The sequence below is a fragment of the Pelobates fuscus genome, chromosome 4 (assembly GCF_036172605.1).
Source record: "Pelobates fuscus isolate aPelFus1 chromosome 4, aPelFus1.pri, whole genome shotgun sequence".
Lineage (NCBI taxonomy): Eukaryota > Metazoa > Chordata > Amphibia > Anura > Pelobatidae > Pelobates > Pelobates fuscus.
In genome coordinates this window covers 127,341,761-127,357,547 of record NC_086320.1, presented here as the reverse complement: position 1 = coordinate 127,357,547, position 15,787 = coordinate 127,341,761, and the positions used below count along the sequence as shown (strand labels likewise).

Genomic DNA, 15,787 nt, shown 5'->3' with positions numbered 1-15,787 from the left:
TGGAATGGATTGCAAAATAATCCAGCTCTAAACTAAAATCCCAAAACAAGTACTTTGTGCTTACATTTTGCAATTCAGTTTTTTTCTACAATTTTGAGTATAGTAAATGTAACCTTAATTGTGCAGATAAATAAAATAAAATACTTGACATCTCATTCTTGTACAGGTATGTACAATATTAATAAAGACACGTACATTTTTAGTCTGAAATGTATTAAAATATAAATAAAACAGCTATGCACTGATATGTTTAGCATGTATAAAAACAATTATAATGTAGTTCCTTGCACAAGCATAACCAAACCATCAGCCAGATTTAAAAAAACAAACAACTCTGTATCTTATCTTATGTTTTTACAATTTTAGTTAACCCTAATAAAATATTGCTGCAATCAGAAATTAAGATTGTCAAGAAAAAGAACCTGGGTAAAGCAGATGAGAAGATAAGGCAGTTGGAGAGTCAAATATCAAAGAATTGTATTTTCTAAACTTATTTGAAGAATTCTCAAAATTGATCGTCATCTAATATGACCACGGTACCACATAACAACATATGTGTTTTATATCGAAGATGGTAACGCACACTGTAGGCATTATCACTGAACACATTTTTAAAAAAGGTTTTGAAATGCATTCTTCGTTTTGTGGTTATTAGAGTATTAAGTTAAACGTGTGCCAATTTTGAAATACTGCCAAACCATATGGCAGAACAATAGAGGGGCGAAGCATAAGAGCATATTATATATGTAAATTACAAAGTTTTGCATTTTATGAAAATATTTAAATCTTGCATTATTAATCACGGGGCAACCAGACCATAAGTCATGTGGGCATTATATTGAAAATAGCAGAGAACATCGTAAATTTTTATCATCAGGTTATTTTTAATCCCTTAGTGACTAGGACTGTTTTTACATTTCTGCAGGGATAATGTTTAGCTGTAATTTTCATCTTACTCATTTACTGTACGCACACATATTATATACTGTTTCTCGCCATTAAATGGTCTTTCTAAAGATACAATTATTGTCATCATATATCATTTACTATAAAAACATTATAAAATATGATGAAACAATGTAAAAAAACACTTTTTCTAAATTTGACCCCTAAAATCTGTTATGCATCTACAACTGCCAAAAAAACACCCATCATAAATTGTTTCTAAATTTTGTCCTGAGTTCAGAAATACCCAATGTTAACCCCTTAAGGACCAAACTTCTGGAATAAAAGGGAATCATGACATGTCACACATGTCATGTGTCCTTAAGGGGTTAACATGTTCTTAGCTTTGTTTTTTGCAAGTTATTGGGCAATAAGTACAAGTAGCACTTTGCTATTTCCAAACCATTTTCTTTTTCAAAATTAATGCAAGTTACATTGTAACACTGATATCTGTCAGGAATCACTGAATAACCATTCACATGTACATATTTTTTTAAAGAAGACAAGGTATTAAGCTTGTGATATTTTGACTATTTTCATGCAACCATTTTACCACCAATCTATGCCAAATTAAAAAAAAAAAAGTTTGATTTTTTTTTTTTACACACATAGCAATTTAGGAATACATGTACTGAGAACGTTAAGGGTTACTGCCAAAGAACCCCCCTCAATATGTGTTCAGCAACATCTCCAGTGATACGACCCATGTTTAGGTGTGCTTTCCCCTTTTCCATGTTTGCTCATTGAAATTTGCCAGATTGGTTTGCTGGGCCTATGTTGCCTTTGAGACCATATAGCAGCCCAGGAATAAAAATGAACCCCATCATGGCATACCATTTGTAAAAGTAGACAACCCAAGGTATTCAACATGGGGTATGTCCAGTCTTTTATAAATAAAAAAAAAATATATATATATATTATATATATATAGATTAATATTAAAACATCATTTTAATAATGATTTATGTATGTGTATTTAAAAGTACTTGGAATATATATATATATATTATATATATTAAAATACACTTTTAATAATGATTTATGTATGTGTATCCTGATGAAAGCTCCATGTAGGAGCTGAAACGTTGATGGCAACTTTGGAATAAAAGAAAATCCTTGGAGTGCCGGTATTTCTGTTGATATATTGTTTGGCTACCAGAGTACCAGGTGGTATCGTTTTTGGTTGGAGTGCAGGAATTTCATAGATATATATATATATATATATTCCAAGTACTTTTATTTACTTTAACAACTTTGTAAAACTTTTCTGCAGGCCTTAGGGTGACCGCTGCAGGCACTGCACAAGCCGGCTCAATAGTGAAATAAATACAAATCTCTGCAATTTAAGAATACCTTGAAGGTAATTAATAAATTACTTTCTTTGATCAACCATTATAGGTAATCTAGTTGTGGACACATTTTACATTGTTCTGTCAGTTTCAAAGATGAAGTTGATTGAAGAATTTTGTTCAGTCCAATATGGCTGTGAAGTAATCAACAATATAACTTTATACATAAAGTTGCAGTTCTTGCATGCATAGTTCTCTGTGAAGAAGACTTTTTACATGGCACAAAACTGATGGCTACAACAAATTGGCTGCCAGACCATATAACCTTGGAGGCCATTCACAAGAACATGAGCACAGTATATACACATATTTCACGTGATTGAAATGTTACATACTTCAATGGTAATACATATATATATATATACATATTTACACAATTTTAAAACACCCTTAGGCTTGTGGTCGCCATCTTGGTTTAGATTTTTACTTTCTATGAACAATTGTAGAAGAAGACCTAAATGTGGATGTATGTGCCAAATTTTATCTTGGACAGTTTCAGGTCACAGCATAACTTGTGACAGACAACTAGTTGCAGACAATTTTGGTATACCAAGCAAAAACAGTAGTTTTGTCAAGCCAGTAGGTTAACCACCTTAATATAAAATGTTTTGACAATCATTTTTTCTCGAGATTTTTAAATCATATACAAAAAAAAATAGGTATAGGTTATTATTTGTATAGCACCAGCAAATTCCATAGCGCTATACAATGGGTGGACTAACAAACACGTAATTGTAACCTGACAGGAACAGAGGGGCTGAGGGTCCTGCTCCATGAGCTTACATGCTAGAGGGAGTTGGGGTATAGTGACACATAAGGTATAGGTTGCTAGAAAAGTATTCACTGAGAACTTATTTTTGACAGTTGCAGGATAGGAGTCATGGGGGGAGAAAACCGTTTAAATTAAATGCTTTCCTGAATAAGTGTGAAGGGAAGGGAGTTCCACAGAAAAGGCGCAGCCCTGGAGAAGTCTTGGAGGCAAGCATCAGATGTGGGAGTACGGACAGAGGATAGACATAGGTCTTCGGGAGAGCGCAGGGGCCTCGACGGTACATACTTGTGTATTAGGGAGGATAGGTAGGTTGGAGCAGCAGCATTATGTAGGGACTTGAAAGCAAGCACCAGAATCTTAAATTGACCCCTATATCTAACTGGAAGCCAATGTAGGGACTGTCAGAGGTGGGAGGTGCGGGCGGACAGGAAAATGAGCCTCGCGGCCACATTCTTTATAGATTGCAACGGTGCAATCTGGGAACACGTAAGACCACTGAGAAGGGGATTGCAGTAGTCAAGGCAAGAAAAAACAAATCGGCATGGACCAGCACCTTAGCCGCGTCTGGTGTTAAATAGGGGTGGATGTGAGCTATGTTTTTGAGAGGAAGTGGCAGGATTTGGCGATTGACTGGACATGAGGGGTGAAGGAAAGGTCGGAGTCAAAGAGAACACCTAGGCAGCGAGCCTGTGAGGTAGAGGTGATGGTGGCGCTGTTGACTTGGAGGGAGACATACACGGGGGTAGCAACACTTGAAAGGAAAGATAAGAAGTTCTGTTTTGGGCAGATTTAGTTTAAGGAAGTGAGCAGCCATCCAGTTGGACATTTCGGAGAGTCAGTCAGAGACACGAGTCAAGATGGGCGGAGAGGGCAGGTAGATTTGTGTGTCATCTGCATATAAATGATAATGGAAGCCAAAAGGACCTGATGAGTTTACCAAGGGAGGCAGTGAAGACTGAGAACAATAGGGGACCAATGACAGAACCTTGGGGAACGCCAACAGAGAGGGGTTGGGGAGAAGAGGCAGAGCCAGAGAAAGAAACACTGAAAAAGCGCTGGGAGAGGTAGGAGGAGCACCAGGAAAGAGCAGTATCTCATAGACCGAGATTACAGAGAACGAGAAGAAGCTGTTGATGATCAACTGTGTCAAAGGCATTAGAAAGATCAAGGAGTATTAGGATAGAGTAATGGCCACAAGATTTAGCAGTGATTAAATCGTTGGATGCTTCAGTCACAGCTGTTTCAACAGAGTGACAAGCGCGGAATCCAGACTGAAGCAGGTAAAGCAAAAAGTTGGATTTGAAGAAGTCTGTCAATCTCACATACACAACTCTCTCAAGGTTGAATAGATAATATAGTTGTGGTTAGTTACAATTTAACATGCTGGTTTGTGTAAATTACAGTACATTTATTCTGATCTAGCATTTTACAAAACAAAAAAAAAACGACATTAGCTAGGCTGCCATTTGTTTGTTGTCTGGATTAAGGGTGTGCAACACACGGGACTAGACTTAATAGTTTTAAGGGTCGGTAGTTGGTAAGGAATAATAATACAGCTCAATGTACTAGCAACCAAGTTCACCAAGCTAGGGCAGGCTAACTGGCAGAATGGAGAATGGCATGTACCATGATCCTCTGCATTAACCAAGCAAAGCAGTGGAAGTTTTGTTTTGTTTGTTTTTTAAGTTAGCAGCTCTAGAGCTACTTATTGCCTTTAATTAAAGTGATGTAATTTAATCTTAATTAATGACCTTTAAAAAAAAAATACTAGAATTGATGTGAGATGCCTTTTGTAGTGGAGCTCCCTGTACCTCGGCTGGGTACCTCTGCCAGGGGTCACTTCCTAGCTGGAACAGGTGAAAACCTCAGCACTTCTGCCCCAGTCGCCGTGGCTTCACTGGGGTCCTCCTGGAGCCGGAAAGGGGACTAGCTCTTTTCCCTCCCAAGGATTGGATGACACACAGTCCTGGGAGCTCTAGTCCTTACAGGGACTTTCCCCGCCGAATCCTCCACGACCTGGAACAAGGTGCTGAGCAGTGATTGTAGCCCTTCCCCTCCCAGTAACCAGACGACACATAGTTCTGAGAGTACAAACACAGCCTTTTTATACACAGACCCCAGCATGGGGTCCATTGTATTCACCACAAGCCACTCCCAGGAATCTCTGGGCCTGGGAGATAATTCTGTTAAAGACCAGTAAGCTAATTATCCCCCAAGAACAGAGAGGCAAACATAAAAATACCCAAAAACATAATAAAATCATAAAATACCCCCCCCCCCCCCAAAAAAGCAATAAATAGCCCTGATCTGAGCACCCACATTCTCCAAATAGCACTCAGATCCATGCAGTGTAGGGGAAATGTCACAGTGTTAAAGTCCTGACCGGCTGCACACATGGTCCTATGCCCAAAGGCGTTTGGTGCTTTTGCCGGTCAACTTTTGGGAACTGCTGCTTCCGCAATACGGTGTGCTCCACCTGGCTTTTAGGTAGCGTTTGTTCCCCTTAGTCTCAGGCACCTTCCCTCCAAAAAGAGCTCTCCTGGCGTATTTCAAAGTGGTTCAACAACCGCGTACCACGTTGTCTGGGACCGCATGGTCACCTCTTGCCGGAAACAGTTCCATAGCATTTGCGGCTAAGTAAGTAGGATTTCAAAGTAAATGCAAGTCAATTTCAATTTTAAGCCTAAAAGAGCTGAATTAGAAACATTTTCCAAGTCTACTATATTTCCAGTTCAGCTAATTTGGTCTACAATTTTAAATTTAAAGGGACACTATAGTCACCAGAAAAACTACAGCTTATTTAATTTGTTCTGGTGAGTAGAATCATTCAGGCTTTTTGCTGTAAACACTGTCTTTTCAGAGAAAATGCAGTGTTTACATTACAGCCAAGTGATATTTATGGCCACTCCTTAGATAGCTGTTAGAGATCCTTCCTGGGTCATGGCTGCCTAAAATGCATCCAAACATTCAGTGTCTCCTCCCTCTACATGTAGACACTAAACTTTTCTCATAGTGATTCACTGATTCAATTAATCTATATGAGGAGATGCTGATTGGCTAGGGCAATGTTTGAATTGTGCTGGCTCTGCCTCTTTGTCAGTCTCAGCCAATCCTATGGGGAAGCATTGTGATTGGATCATGCTACCACTTCTGCTGATGTCAGCAGGCAGTGGGCAGGTCTAAAGGAAACAGGGACTAACTAAGCAGCTGCAGACTTGAATACAAGTAAGATTTACTATCTTTAGGGAGGCACGAGGGGACCATGGTGGCTGGATGGTGGTTTTAACCGTATATGGTCAGGAATACATGTTTGTGTTCCTCACCCTATAGTGCTCCTTTAATATTTTTTTTTTTTTAGCTGGAACCCACGTTTTTTAATCACCTAGTTTTCATTTTGGCCTATGCACCCAGCAAATTAAAATGAGTTTCTGTTTTATTTCACAGAGATTAGAGATTCTCTTTAGCAAATCAGACCATTGATCCCAATGGCAGGTTCACTATTTTAGTAGGCTCCATGAGCATTATTTGTATTACTATAGCAACTACAGTATATCACAAAAGTGAGTACACCCCTCACATTTTTGTAAATATTATATCTTTTCATGTGACAACACTAAAGAAATTACACTCTGCTACAATGTAAAGCAGTAAGTGTACAGCCTGTATAACAGTGTAAATTTGCTGTACCCTCAAAATAACTCAACACACAGCCATTAATGTCTAAACCGTTGGCAACAAAAGTGAGTAAACCCCTAAGTGGAAATGTCCAAATTGGGCCCAAAGTGTCAATATTGTGTGTGACCACCATTTTTCCAGCACTGCTTTAACCCTCATGGGCATGGAGTTCCCCAGAGCTTCACAGGTTGCTACAGGAGCCTCTTCCACTCCTCCATGACGACATCACGGAGCTGGTGGATGTAAGAGACCTTGCGCTCCCTCACCTTCCATTTGAGGATACCCCACAGATGCTCAATAGGGTTTAGGTCTGGGGACATGCTTTGCCAGTCCATCACCTTTACCAAGGCAGTGGTCGTCTTGGAGTTGTGTTTTGGATCGTTATCATGTTGGAATACTGCCCTGCGGCCCAGTCTCTGAAGGGAGGGGATCATGCTCTGCTTCAGTATGTCACAGTACATGTTGGCATTCATGGTTCCCTCAATGAACTGTAGTTCCCCAGTGCCGGCAGCACTCATGCAGACGCAAACCATGACACTCCCACCACAAATGCTTGACTGTAGGCAAGACACACTTGTCTTTGTACTCCTCACCTGGTTGCCGCCATACACGCTTGATACTATCTGAACCAAATAAATGTATCTTGGTCTCATCGGACCACAGGACATGGTTCCAGTAATCCATATCCTTAGTCTGTTTGTCTTCAGCAAACTGTTTGCGGGCTTTCTTGTGCATCATCTTTAGTAGAGGCTTCCTTGGGACGACAGCCATGCAGACCAATTTGATGCAGTGTGTGTATGGTCTGAGCACTGACAGGTTGACCACCCACCCCTTCAACCTCTGCAACAATGCTGGTAGTACTCATACGTCTATTTCTCATAGACAACCTCTGGATATGACGCTGAGCACATGCGCTGAACTTCTTTGGTCAACCACGGCGAGGCCTGTTCTGAGTGGAACCTGTCCTGTGAAACTGCTTTATGGTCTTGCCCACCATGCTGCAGCTCAGTTTCAGGGTCTTGGCAATCTTCTTCTAGCCTAGGCCATCTTTATGTAGAGCAACAATTTTTTTTTTTCAGATCCTCAGAGAGTTCTTTGCCATTAAGTGCCATGTTGAACTTCCAGTGACCTGTATGAGAGAGTGTGAGAGCGATAACACCAAATTTAACACTTTGGATAAGGGGAATTAACCCTAAACGTACCAGGAGATCTTCTAACCATAAAGGGGAAACAGCAGTATTGGTCCAAAAATGAACCCAATACGTAAACCACACACTAGAGTATGTAAGCTCTCTATACGTCTCAGCCAAAAGTTAGATGGATTGCAATAAATATAAATAAAGATAAAAATAAAAGATGTAAATAAAAATTAAAATTAAAATAAAATTATTCTAAATCCATGTACTGAGTACAAACTGGTGCAATTGAATGTAACAGTGTATGTAAACTCCAGCAAAAAAGTATATATGCGTTCAGCTGAACTGTGATACTGTCTGTAATACTGAGTCTGTATAATAGCAGACAAACACCAAAATATAATCTAATGGTTTACTGTGTTAACTACTGCTCAGACATTAAGTTACTGGCATAAATCTAGAATGATAGAGATAAGTAACCTCTAGTACTTTATAGCTTCAAAAAACACCCGTTATTTTCAGTAAAAAACTATAAAATTTATTTTAACAGCATCATCAATGGTAGAAAAAATCAATGAAAAACGTAATACATAGTATATATAAAAAAGTATATATAAAAAAATCGATGGGTATATTTACAGAGTCCTTTGGGATAGGCAGAATCCAATTGGAGTGGTTGCTCACTGAGCCTCTGGCCGGTCAAGAGGTAACGGTGGAAAAAAACCCGGGAAGATAGTTTTAAAAATCTTCTCGTGCGTCTCACTCTGTGTTGGTCTGCGTTCCCCTGGATCTCTATGAAGTTGCGGCTCCTGCCGAAAATTGCCTTACGCGTTTCGTGACTGAATGATGTCACTTCATCAGAGCCTCTCCTTTATTTATTTTATTTTTTTATTTTTATTTACATCTTTTATTTTTATCTTTATTTATATTTATTGCAATCCATCTAACTTTTGGCTGAGACGTATAGAGAGCTTACATACTCTAGTGTGTGGTTTACGTATTGGGTTCATTTTTGGACCAATACTGCTGTTTCCCCTTTATGGTTAGAAGATCTCCTGGTACGTTTAGGGTTAATTCCCCTTATCCAAAGTCTTATTATTTCAGAGCTCTAATGGGGAGCTCATTTACCAGTTGAGGACTTCTTCCTAACATATTATTATATTCTGAGACACAATCAAATTAACCATTTTTTCCACCCATATCTATACCAAATTTAACACACCTGCTCCCTATTCTCACCTGAGACCTTGAAACACTAACATTCACATGACACTGGTGAGGGAAAATGGCTAATTTGGCCCAATTTGGACATTTCCACTTGGGGGTGTACTCATTTTTGTTGCCGACGGTTTAGACATTAATGGCTGTGTGTTGAGATATTTTGAGGGGACAGCAAATTTACACAGGCTGTACACTTACTACTGTTCATCGTAGCAGAGTGTCATTTCTTCAATGTTGTCACATGAAAAGATATTATAAAATATTTACAAAAATGTGAGGGGTGTACTCACTTTTGTGAGATACTGTATGTAGAGCTCTAATGACATTTAATGTTTTCCTCCAGATGGTTTTCACGAAAAAAACACTACATTGGCAACTTTAATTGTGTTGTAGGCCCTGTTAGAGATATCCAGTATAGATCTAATAGGTCCCCAAATAAAGTTACAACCATTTTAAACAGTAAAATTTCTAAGCTACTCCAACGATCATGATCGATGCAACATCTAGAGAGTGGTGTACCATTCTAAGCTACTCCCATGATAATTATCTATGACACCTGGAGAGTGGTTACCATTCTCTCTATGTCTATACTTTCTATTCCCCAGTTAACTGAACACTTTAGTGTTTGGAATACAAAGATGTATTCTTAACACTAAAGTGTTCTCTGCCCCTGCTCTCCCTCCATGAGAGGATTTCAAAAATTACAGTAACAATTTCCTTAGTGCTGGGTCGCGCTCTGCCGATGTTAGTTTTGGGGGTGGGAGGGAACTAATGCGCAAACCCTCTGAGCATATTAGGCCTTCCCCATAGAAATGTATTGGATCAGTGATTTCCTATGTGGTTTTGCTTGATGCTGGCTGTCCTCATTCAAAGCGTAAGTCTCTACTTTGTGTAGAGTCTTTAGTTCAAAATAGATGAAAATTAAAAAAAAAAAAAGAAAGAGAGTAGGAAAGAGGAAGCAATTGGGAAAAGGTAAGTAAGGCGTGTCAGTGCCACTTTAATTCCCTGCTATTAGCCTCCACAGTAAATCTGTAATTGTAAATAAAGGCCTCAAGGGAAGATGCAACAGATACAAGAAAATAAAAAAAAGAGCAAAAACAAATTATGTAAAGCTCTCATTAAAACTATAAACAACAATTCCTAAAATACATAAAAGATTGTAGGAAATCATTCAAACATTTTCTCTTACCTTTACACATTGATTAGCATGCAAAATGCTAATACTAAAATTGTCGCATGTTGTGCCTGGAACATTCATGTAAATGTAAATCTTGCACTGAATGATCTGTATGGCGGAGAAGCACTTATGTGTATTAAACGATCCAAGTAGCAATACGCTGTATAACAAGTTTAATATAAAATAAATTCAGCCAAGGCTTTTATCTCCAAAACCGTCACAATGATGTTTCTATGCTTCAATTTCACTGCATTTGAAGACATTTTAAAATGCATTTATATTGTATATATTTCTACAAGTGCAAGTTTATACTCTATATGCTAATAAAGCAGACATGCTGTATGTCAATTATTATAGACCCAGACAGTGCTTCTATAGATACATTATCGATGTTCAATTAATTTGGATATTCCTAATAGTAGGTCCTATCAGACCTAGCCTAATGATTAGGACCCTTCAGTGTTACAAACCTATTGCTGGAGAAGACATGGCAGAAGTTCATGAGTATATATGGAACAGGAGATAAGCAACTGGAAGAGTGAGGGCGGTTAAAAAGTATATTTTGAAAGTGATCGCATTGCAATCATAGAACACCCAGTGCAAAACAAAAAAAAAATGAAATCAAAGATTAACCATGTAACGGCACCCCCAGGCATAAAAGGGGTTAAAAGCAGTTTAGGAGATATTCCCCTTCCAGATCCACAGGCAGCTACCAAAAACACCAATCCGCCGAACAGGAAACCGTGTGAATGCCGTAAACAGCCGAATAGGAAAAACCGTACGAAAGGTTTACACTCCTAGCAGTCGAACTGGAACAACATACAATAAATCCCCCCAAGAACGAGACAAAGCTCCGTGTTGAGGGTCAAGCACTGAACAGCCAAAGCTGTGGGTTTATTGTTCTTATATACACATTAGTACCACCCACAGGGTTTTGGAAAACAACCAATAAACACGTACAATACACTCAGACACTCCCACACAAAAGCCTCCCCTCTGCCTGTGATACAATTACCTTACACAATGGGTAATGTAATTATCACAGGCAGAGAAATACAGTTTTTCCACATTATTCATAACTTTAAAAGTATGCATCACATTCACAAAAATTCACTTACATTTTCAGAATCAGCATACTCCAAATACGAACATATGTCAAAATCATCCACATTGGTCCATTGGTTCAAAAGATAGATCGAAGTCCTTTGTGACCAAAGGAAGCATGGCTTTTCTGCCCAAAACCAGTTCCACAGAGTCTTCTATCCTGGAGATAATTGGGAAGTAATCCAATTATCTCCAAGGACAGAGGCAAAACTACGTTAAGCACATGGCAGTAAAAAGACAGTAAATTACAATAACATACACAAGGTTACATTTATTACATAAAATACAGACATGCAACATATCCCCAGATAGCTTAGGTCTGAACGCACATTATTACTGAATTGCGCTCAGACCACACACATACAGTTCAATTGCCATGGAGCCAAAGTCTTTTATTACACGAATAGGCTCCATGGCATAGCTATCTGGGTTAAATGAGTTCATTCAGTAAATCCGAGAATCTTTTGAACGCCAGGGCAGAAATACATGAATAGACCTTTCTGCATAGGAAAATAAAGTATTTAAATGCCGGTCCATAGTCAAAAGGCAGCAGGCAGGCAACCAGGCTCCTCCAATGCACAGTGGCGAGATTGGTCTCGTTACAAACCATTTTACCAGAAATTCCTAATCCTATCTTCTCCTAAAGGAACACTATGGAGGGAATGCATACTTTCATTTTTAGCCCCTAGGTTCAGATGGGCTATTTTGACTTCATAAAATACGATATTTTATTTACATGCAATCCAATTCTAGCACAACCTCTTCTCTACAGCCTGACCCTCCTTTTCAGATGTCATCAGGCTTGATGACATCTAGTCCAATCAAATGTTTCTCACAGAGAAACATTGTGGACTGAAAGGGACACTGTAGGCACCCAGACAACTTCAGCCCAGCCAACTTCCATCACCCTTAACCCTAAGCATGTAATTATTGCAGTTTTTATAAACTACAATAATTACTTTGCAGGGTTAAGTCCTCCTCTAGCAGACAGCTACTAGAGGGACTTACAGGTTCTTAGATGGCTTTTGGTCATCTAAACGACGCTGGACATCCTCACGCTATGCATGAGGACCTCCAGCATTGCCGGAATCTCCATAGAAATAATACTTTCCTGTGAGGATATTTATGGGGTGATAAATATCAAAAATAATATTTTCATAAAAATTATCAAAAATGAATATAATAATTTTTATTATATAAGAAATTGATATCTTTGCACTGTTCCCCGAATGATAATATAAAGTTGAGAATTACTCACGATTTTAATTCTCTTAGATCCTAGAGGAAGTTTCACTAGAGGATTTAACTCCACACAGTAATCACAAATTAATTATAAAAATATAATTTATTGTGACAATAATAATAAAAATAATATATGTAACATGCGTGACAATAATCCTTGAATATTTAGGTATAACATAATTATACAATATGACAGTGGTTTAACACAATATAGACAGCGAAAAGCAACCAGTTGTCAACAAGCTTTATGATAGGACACTGCTTAGAAAGATCAACATAACGCCGCAGCACAGCGTCAAGCAATAAAAAATTTGGCTGACAGTCAAATCACACTGCATTAACTCTTCCACTGCTGGCTACAATTCTCATGCCAGATCATTCACCATTCCTAGGACCATCCAATAATAATTCCAACCAGATTTTACATTTGCAGAATTTTAACTTTCCTAATTAAGATTCACTATCCTTAATTTCAGAACAAGTCAATACCTCTGGATAAAAATTTGGTATGCCAACATTTGGCAAATCTACCTTTAATATATCGTTATCTTTATTCCACCTGCAGGAATGGAATTTTTATAACCATATATTCCTTAGCTAATTATGATTTCTAATAATTGAAATCTGACCAAGATTTATCCAGATATATATTCCTGCTTTTAGTAAAATGCAATTAATTTAATTGAATTAAATAAAACCAGCATATTTACCATTAGGTTGTAGATTTTTCTATCAGATGTGTAGATATGTCCCAGGAATTTCAAATGCAAGTATGATGAGAGTTGTGGAAAATAGAAAAGTTTTCAGAGTTCTAAAGTTGGGTCAGTTGGAAAATATAAAGAGATAGGTGTGTCCAAGAGAGTGTGTGAGAGTCTGGAAGTGGGAGCCTTGAGTCCAGTCCAAGAGTCAGAATATGTAAGTCCCCGAAAGTAAGAAAGTCATCTCGTCCCTTTGTCCTTACTTTTTAAAGGGGAAAACTCTGCACATCACTAGTTGATAGGACCAATAGGGAACTGTAGGTGTGTCTTCCCTATAGATTATCATCTAGATTTTGGTCTGTAGATGGCACAATTACATCACAGAAAATTCTTGTCAGGGTGTCTATTTACCTTTTTGTATAATGGGTTAACTGTATTTGGTGATGTGTTTGACATAATTTTTGATCTCTTATAGCAACTATACAGTTGCAAGAAAAAGTATGTGAACCCTTTGGAATGATATGGATTTCTGCACAAATTGGTCATAAAATGTGATCTGATCATCATCTAAGTCACAACAATAGACAATCACAGTCTGCTTAAACTAACAAGACACAAAGAATGAAATGTTGCCAAGTTTTTATTGAACACACCAAGTAAACATTCACAGTGCAGGTGGAAAAAGTATGTGAACCCTTGGATTTAATAGCTGGTTGAACCTCCTTTGGCAGCAATAACTTTTCCTGTAGTTGCAGATCAGACGTGCACAACGGTCAGGAGTAATTATTGACCATTCCTCTTTACAGAACTGTTTCAGTTCAGCAATATTCTTGGGATATCTGGTGTGAATCGCTTTCTTGAGGTCGTGCCACAGCATCTCAATCGGGTTGAGGTCAGGACTCTGACTGGGCCACTTCAGAAGGCGTATTTTCTTCTGTTTAAGCCAATCTGTTGTTGATTTTCTCCTATGCTTTGGATCATTGTCCTGTTGCAACACCCATCTTCTGTTGAGCTTCAGCTGGTAGACAGATGGCCTTAAGTTCTCCTGCAAAATGTCTTGATAAACTTGGGAATTCATTTTTCCTTCGATGATAGTAATCCGTCCAGGCCCTGACGCAGCAAAGCAGCCCCAAACCATGATGCCCCCACCACCATACTTCACAGTTGGGATGAGGTTTTGATGTTGGTGGGCTGTGCCTCTTTTTCGCCACACATAGTGTTATGTGTTTCTTTCAAACAACTCAACTTTGGTTTCATCTGTCCACAGAATATTTGCCAGTACTGCTGTTGAACATCCAGGTGCTCTTGTGCAAACTGTAAACGTGCAGCAATGTTTTGTTTGTACAGCAGTTGCTTCCTCTCTGGTATCCTCCCATGAAATCCATTCTTGTTTAGTGTTTTACGTATTTTAGTGTTTTGCGTAATTGTCTCCATTTATAGACAATTTGTCTTACCGTGGACTGATGAACAGCAAGGCTTTTGGAGATACTTTTATAACCCTTTCCAGCTTTATGCAAGTCAACAATTCTTAATCGTAGGTTTTTTGAGAGCTCTTTTGTGCTAGGCATCATTCACATCAGGCAATGCTTCATGTGAAAAGCAAACCCAGAACTGGTTTGTGGTTTTTATAGGGCAGGGCAGCTGTAACCAACACCTCCAATCTCATCTCATTGATTGGACTCCAGTTGGCTGACATCTCACTCCAATTGGCTCTTGGAGATGTCATTAGTTTAGGGGTTCACATACTTTTTCAACCTGCACTGTGAATGTTTATATGGTGTGTTCAATAAAAACATGGTAACATTTCATTCTTTGTGTGTTATTAGTTTAAGCAGACTGTGTTTGTCTGTTATTGTGACTTAGATGATCAGATCACATTTTATGACCAATTTGTGCAGAATTCCATATCATTCCAAAGGGTTCACATACTTTTTCTTGCAACTGTATATCAAAGAACCTGTCAACTTCAAAGCGTTTTCCCAGTCTGGGTGTCTGCAATTTCAGTCGTAAAATTAGATTTGACACCTCCTAACCTTAATTTCACCCCTTCTCTTACAATGGAACTAGTAATGTTCCGTTAATTTTTTTAGAAAGTAAAATTACTTCGAGTTATTTGGTGTCTGTCTGGTTTTCATCTCTTGTTTACATAAGTTGCATTCCTTAGCTCAGACTTGAATGAATAGAGTGACAGAGAGATAAATCTTGTGTCTGTCATAGCCTTGTAATACAAAAATGGAGTCACCTCTGTTCTGAGGGTGACTGGCAGTATACACTTTTAATTTCTGTCTTAACACAAAATGTCTGCCAGTATAAATATAATATATACCGGGAGTGCAGAATTATTAGGCAAATTAGTATTTTGACCACATCATCCTCTTTATGCATGTTGTCTTACTCCAAGCTGTATAGGCTCGAAAGCCTACTACCAATTAAGCATATTAGGTGATGTGCATCTCTGTAATGAGAAG

The 15,787-nt window shown here is 38.4% G+C and overlaps 1 protein-coding gene across 1 annotated transcript in view; it reads right to left on the bottom strand.

Moving 5' to 3' along the window:
• The window catches only part of RNMT (RNA guanine-7 methyltransferase), a 542,662-nt gene that overhangs the window by 85,247 nt on the left and 441,628 nt on the right, over positions 1-15,787 (bottom strand). The window lies entirely within an intron of this gene.